The following is a 7,839-nucleotide window of genomic DNA, read 5'->3' on the forward strand; positions in this document are numbered from 1 at the left end:
AAATCGCTTGGCCAACGCCCGTTCGTGCTAAACTGCCATAAAATTTCATTGCTTAAAGTTTTTCGTGCTTATTATTTATTTCTGCAACTTTTTCAATTTGCTTAGCATTGTTTTTGCTTTATAAAATTGTATACTTGTTTATTTCGAGTAACGTACAATTATGGCAATTTTATTTAATATAACCCAAATCAAATTAAGTGCGCACGTCGATACTATTTAAGCAATTAACCTTATTAATTTAAACTTGAATGGTTTATGGCTTTTTCGCCACAGAAAAGCCACACGAAGGCGAAAACCTCAGATAACATCTGCCAGGGAATATAACAATTCTATTAATAATCAAATAGTGCATTGAAGAACACAGACAAATTAGCGGTCAACTCATAAGTTTAAAAATTAATGGCAAACCTTCTTGCATTAATTCTATGTTTGTAGTTTACACGCATAAATCTTCTTAAATGAGTTGTGACTTCACAAAATAGTTTGATAAATGTCAAAGTTTAATTATACCCTGAACAGGGTATATTAAGTTTGCTAAGTTGTTTGTAACACCCAAGAGGAAATGTTAGAGATCCTATAAATGATCAGCGCGACGAGCTGAGTCGATTTAGCTATGCTCGTCTATCTGTCCGTCTCTTTATATAACGCGAATTAGTCACTATAGCATATGGCTGCCATACAAGTTGAACGATTGGAATCAAGTGCTTTCATGGAATACTTTTTCACTAGAACAGATAGATTCACGAAATTCGGTGTGGGTCGGTCGGGTTTCTCCGACGAAATTCTTCAGGTCGGCTAACTAAAGCATAAAACTGCCATAAAAACTGAATGATCGCAAACACATTCTGTTAAGAAATCGTTTATGTTTATGAAGTGTATTATCTTGCAGAAGAGTGGCTTTAAAATACAATATATGGTTTGTTTTTGTAAGCCAATTTTTCAGAAGTAGCAAAGTTTCAAACCATGGTGGTTTTCAAGACCAAATTTTTTTTCGATATTTCAAATGTATTAAATAAATTTTTTATTTTTATGACAAAAGTTGCCAGATTTGGCACTCTCTCCAAATGCGTCACAATTTGACAAAATTTGGTTTGACAAAATTTTCCTCTGCAAAGAAAGAATTTCCCTTTAAGCACACGTTTCGTAGTTATTCCGTGCTGATTAAAAAAAAATGCAAATTAAATTTACTTTATAATTACGCAGGCAATATTTGTTAGTAAGACGTATTTGAAATCATGCCGATAAAATGTTATGCCTAAAACTAATTTCTAGGAAGATTTATTCGCACTGCAAATGTTTTATGTATACATGAGCTCATACATATATTCTTCAAATGCACACATCAACAGATAATTTTAAATGAGCTTAAGCATTGGTTTGCTTGTTCACTTAGCAACATTATGTATGTATATATAGTCACTTATATAATTGCCTGTTCAGAAATTTATCGTTTATTCAGTAGGTAATGCATTTCCCGGAAGATTCGCAATAAATTTGAACTCGTACATTCAACTCAGTTAAGCTACATTACAGTCAATAAACTCGTACCATATAAGCCTAGGTATAACTTACCACAAATGGATGGAGCTCAAACTCTATTAGCCAGGCAACTAGTTCAATTAGTCAGCTAATTGTATTTTCTCATACGAAATAGAAACTGCCAGTGTTTGGTCAGAAACCTAACTAGTCTAGACTAGTACGAATTGAATAAGTATGCAGACAAATATCCTATAGCAAAACATATTTTCCACCTATTTTCCACTGTAGGGTTGTTATGCTTGCTCGGAAATGTGATTGTGTGCTTAAGCGCACCTACCTAACTATACATTAAAATTGCTGAAGCAAACAAGTTCATTATGCCATATAAACACGTTTATTTGGATATCACAAGCGCATAAAGCACTTTATGTGCATCCTTAGCCAAAACTAAGCTAAATAAATTCCTACAAATCTGTTGGCACGCATACAGACTTTGCGTGCACACATTTATTTGTGGCTTAATGTCAGTGGCTTTGAAGATTCTACCTCACGTACTAACCACAGCAAGTAAGCATTTGTTGTTAACGTTTAAGTAAAGCAAGTGCCTAATGATGTTTTCGCCTATTAACTGGATTTACGCGTTTATCCGTGACACAATACAGCAAACTCGTAAAGTCACCGCTGAACACTGCGACGATGTGCGTACACAAAGATATGTTATTTGATTATCCCATTATTAATACAAGCTTAAACCCGGCTTGCGCTTGAGTAAGCATTATTCACACTTCGTACCTTTAAGGCAGCGGCGATGGATGCGTGGCTAGCGAGGTAGTATATATAATATATTGGATATATTTTGCTAAAATATTAAAGTAATTTTTTAGTCCTAGGTGCGTCGTCAGATAGCCACACTACCTTTTAATCAAGTTTTTGCTTTCAATGTGAGTTTACTGTGAGACAAATGACGATAGTGTGTAGAAATAGCAGTGGTATGCATATGGCTTCAGCAGTATATACAAAGAAATGGTTGTTTAGAAAAAAATTATAAAAATAATTTTTGTTTTCGGATTTTTGTCAGTATTAGTTTTCATATTCCATATATGTATAACATACTGATATGTGTGCAATATTATTTTTATTTTATCGTCTCAGGTGCTGTATATACCTATATGTTAAAATTTCTGCTATAATCGTTTACCATAAGCTTGCTCAACCATACTGTCCTTAAAGATTAGTACCCCTCTTCCGCTCCGCTCACACACAGGCAGTTGCTGCGAGTGCTCTTTACACATGTACACGTATGTGTTTGTATGTGGCCAAATACTTGTATTTTAAAATCCTTACACATGTCATAAAGTTTTATCTGGTCGATTTTGCTGGAAGCTGCTCGTCGTAGTTATGCTGTTTAAACACCAAAGATAGATTCAGAATTTATGTCCGGCTATTTTCAGTAAATATATAAATAACACACAACTATGCACATAAATAGAATAGTTAAGTGAAAATATCAGATAAATAACTGTCTTTCTCTACATTGGTTTTTATACCTAAATAATTTGTGGGCACCTCGAGCTGTTTTCAAACAGAATAACAAAATATTTGTCAATTAGCATTTACATAAAGTGATATATACAATATTTTATAAAAAACTTTATTTTCCTACACAGAGTTTCCATAAAATTAGTCTCTTATCACACGTGGAAATTTAAAGGAATTTGTGCTTGTAAGTCACTGTGTTCGCATAAGAAAGTTAGCGTAGAATTTTATCATCTCTTATAGAGTGAACTTTTATGGTGAATTGAGTCGATGAGTTCTTATCCGCAATACGCTGAAGGAACTGATAGAATGACTTTCAGTTCGGTGACCTCTTCTTCAAATATAAAAATGAATTCTTAAGTTCAAATTATATCCTCCCACCGTTAAAATGCGGGATATTGAAAACTGTTGTTTATGCAGAAACATCGGAGCATTACAAGTAGTTTCATTATTTTTTCAGTGCAAGTAAAACTTGTTAGTTTACGAGCTTATAAAGCTGTGATATGAAATTGAAGCTGATTTTGCGTATTAAATAAATCTCTTCTCATCGAAGGCCACACTTTGATAGGTGAAGTTTCACAAGTCAGTTGTGGTGCTGAATTTGACAAACGGTAATGCAAATCATTGCTAAAATTACATCCGTCTCTATAAAAAAAAGGCAACGGCAAAGGCGCCCAAATTCACCCGTAGATGCGGAGACTTGATTGAAAACTCAACATAACTCTCACATAAACAAGCGAATGAATTTGGTTTGAGCTCAAATGTACTTTTTCATATGCCTTAAGCATAACTCACTACACTGATTGCAATAACAACCTTGAGAAGCGTTAAACTAAAGCAACCACGTTGTGAAGAGGGAGAGCTTTACTCGCTGCGGCAGAATGTTTTGTGCAAAGCAACTGCACAAATCTAAAAGGCAATGAGTAGCAGGAAGGCAAAATATGAAGGGCATCAGTTTTACACCAGGCATGCACAGGTGCTTAATCAAGTGTAAGACTTTATGAATCAAATGTTATTTTCAAAGCAGTAAGAGTAATTTGTGATAAGCTATTGACGCGCAAAACCGCAAACACACACTTACACATACAGTAAGCTTTGATTTCAATGCAATACTGATTTAAAAACTTGTCCGTACCATTGATTTGTTTGCACATTGGCAAAGTGGTTGACCAGTTTCATGGTAACTGTCACGTTGTCCTTGCAAATTTGCATTGTACGCCATATCGAATATTACAGTTGTAACTAAAACAGTTTTTGATTATGTTTGCTTGGAGAAATGTTATTTTGCCACAGCAGAAAATTGAGCACTTCAATTAACCCTTTTAACACTCTCCTCGTTCTTCTTCAAGTGACGTCGATTTGCTTAACTGCGATTGACACATTCATGGAACTGCTTTAACTGTAGTAAGCCGGTACAAGGTGAGCGAAAAGACATATTCTGCAAGGGTTTTTGCCTGAAACTTGCTTCAAGTATGTTATGTAATTGCCTTCAATATAAATCAAATGTTACTCATACGCCACGGCTGAACTGTGCTTGTACATATTTTATATGTATGCCAGCAAAATAATGCGCTTGATTACCAACCCTCCGACCACTGCATTAAGGGATTTGGTCAGTCTGGAACTCTCAAAACAGGCTTTGCTTTAAAACTTTTTTTTTTTTTTTGAGGAGTAGGGGAAAAGAAATCGAATTTCATATCCGTGTTGAAATAAAAATCAAAATCTTTGTCTCAAAAACGTTGATTAGTAAAGTGCGCATGTTTTTAGAAAAGTTTAATATTTTGACTAGATAAATAAGCAGTAAATTGTTTTGTCCGATTAAAAAAATGTCGTTTCAAGAAAAACGCGTTTACTGACTGTGCCAAATACTTCGCTTCACTATTTTTACTATGTGAATAGTATTCCCGAACCCTGAAGTGTATTTTAAGCTTTGATAAAATTTTTCGATATTTTAAAAATACATATGTCTATCCCTTTAGGACGTTTTTACGTTTCCGTTGCTAAGTATACTTTGTTTTTATAAGCGACATTGAAAGAAATTCACATTTTAAATAGCAAAAAGTTGATATGAGACGGTTGAAAAACGAATGTGCGCTTGTTAAAATATGTTTTCAGTCTATATTGCCAGGTCGGATATCAAAACAAAACAGTCAACAGTCAACAGTGAAAGAGCAAGACAAGCAACGAAATAAAATGTCATATTATCCTATCACAATTTGCTCTTATCTGTCAAAACATTTTGCCAATCCATGCTAAAATACTTTTGAAATAAAAGAGCAATTGTGTTGTATAAACATATCGAGAACTTGCGGCAAAAATGTATAATCGGCATGTACAAGTACATACATATACATACCTTCATATGTGAGCGTGCATGTATATCGATATGTACATATGTACGTATGTATTTTTGCTGCTGTAAAAGGGAATTCACGGAAAAAAATTTGGAAAAGGACTTAAAATTGCGTTCGATTTCCGGTGTTTTGTGCCACTTGACTAAGCAAAATGACGAAATGGCCAAGCAATGCTTGCTAAAGTTTAAAACCCGCCGCACACACACACACAACCGTAGATATTTGCATACATAGTTGTAGCGATTGGCGGCGACAAGCGACCAGACAACAGAGTGTTGCCAGTCGGTAGGCAGCGTAATGGTGAAACCAACATTCTATCCGCAGACTAAACAATGCATTTCTTTATTTTATTTGTTCTTTGGTGTTATTGTGGTCGGCGCAACAGCAAAAGCAACAACACAGTTTGCGCGCTGGGGCAGCTGGAAAACTAGCTGTCTAAACGACCAACTAACCAGCCAACTTAACACGAGAATTGCATGAAACACTGCTCGATTTGCTTTTGAAAGCCAATTGATGGTGGAATTGTGGCGCATTGTGGTGGTACTACAAGTGTACAACGCCATACACGTAGATATATACATATAGGTAGTGTTGTTCGAAAAATATCGCTCATGTTGTCAATGTAAAAAGCAGAAGCCAGTTACATGCAACTGTTACTGCTGCGTTGCAAGACAAAACCGTTGTGTTTTCTATGCCACTTTAACGTCTGAAAGGATTTTCGTAGGCAATGGTGGGCGCTTGGCTGTTTTGGATCTCCTTCATCTGATTCTGATTTGATTGCGGCAAAAATATATTCATTTTTTTTTTGTTAATTCTATATATGTACACGAAAGTGGGTGAGTGGGTGAGCTCATAAAATAATGTTGACTTTAAAGCTCAGCAAAAGTTGAACGAATTTGAATTTCAGATTTTTTGCCTGAATCGCCTTTCTTATAAGCCGATGAAAGGGGTATTACAAAATAATAATGCAGAAGAGATGAGCTGCTGTCTGATAGTTTGAATGCTGTGTGCTTAAAACGGATTTAAAAGGATCTCAGTTGCCGAAAAAGATGCAAAGCACTTTATTGCTGTATATTTTGTCCAGAATCAAGCAAGAATTTGCGGAATAACTTCTATTTCGTTAAATTTACTTAGTATATTATATTTACATACTGTTTGCTTTTATAAAGCTGCTTGTAGAGCGTAATGCATTGTAGTCGCTTTGAGCATGCAATTCTGCTCAGCATGGCATTGTGAAAGTGTGTGTCGCCACAGCCATCTAGCACACGCAGACATATTCAGTGGACCGCTGATTATTCATTTAAATTGCACTTTGCTTTATTAAAGAAAACAGTTTTTATAAAATTTCTTTAGGAGAAAATTTTTTCAGATTCAATTTTATACATTTTTGCTAATTGAAGACCTGTTCTATTATACAAGTATAACTCTCAAAAAGGTTTTTTAAGAATATAAAAACTATATTCTGAGATTTCAAATGCTAGGTGCTTTAAAAGACATTTTTGCACTACTTCACACACATATTGGCATTAATTTATTCTCTTTGTTAAATTAAGCAATGATTTTACCAATACAGCATTAAAGTAAAATCACTTAAGCGAAAATTACTAGTAATATACAATTCTAACAATTTGAATAAATATTTTTTCCTGCCTAAATGTGCATTTGGTTTGTCGAAAGAGCAAAAAAGTTATCAATTTGTTGAAATTAAGTTTGCAAGTGCAATGTGCGTCGTAAGACACGTGTTCTCAACATTTGCGCAACAGCAACCATTCAAACAAGCAGCAAAAACATTTATATATGCAAATGTCCTTAGAATGCTATTTGTAAATATTTGTGCTACATGCACGCATATACATAAATATTATTGAAGCTATCGCGAACAATGGCAATATCGTATGCAACATCTGCACATACTGTGGATTTCGTACAAAATTTGGCTAATTTCATATGCAGGAAACGCAGCAATAGCAGTGCGGCTACACACAGCTAGTCGCAACGGCCTACTACTAGTAAGAAGTTAGTAACAAGTACGCACCAACAAAAACAACACACAATCAATGACTCCGCGTGTTTGGCCTGTTAGTGCTGATGCTATAAATGGCGCCTCAAACACCACTACAAACAACCAAAGGCCAACGTCTGACACAGCTGCCTCACAACAACAACAAATGTACATAACCTACAGCCCGTTAGTGTTGCTGTATTTGTGAATGTTGGGGCATGTTCCTGTTGTTGTTGTTTTTGCAATGTGTTTCTGATATATTGCCATTGCGCTTTGCTTATGTGTCACCATTGGCATCACTGGCATCACCGGCAACGCTGTTATTGATGTTGTTAAAACGCCTCCACCACACGGTCATGCAGCCGCGCGTTGTTTGCGTACGCTCATGTAATTGTATGTATGTATGTGTTGGTACGCTTGTTGTGTTTAACGTGCACACCCACACGCATAACTCAATCGCGCGCTGGC

The sequence above is a fragment of the Bactrocera oleae genome, chromosome 2 (genome assembly GCF_042242935.1).
Source record: "Bactrocera oleae isolate idBacOlea1 chromosome 2, idBacOlea1, whole genome shotgun sequence".
In the NCBI taxonomy this organism is placed as follows: Eukaryota; Metazoa; Arthropoda; class Insecta; order Diptera; family Tephritidae; genus Bactrocera; species Bactrocera oleae.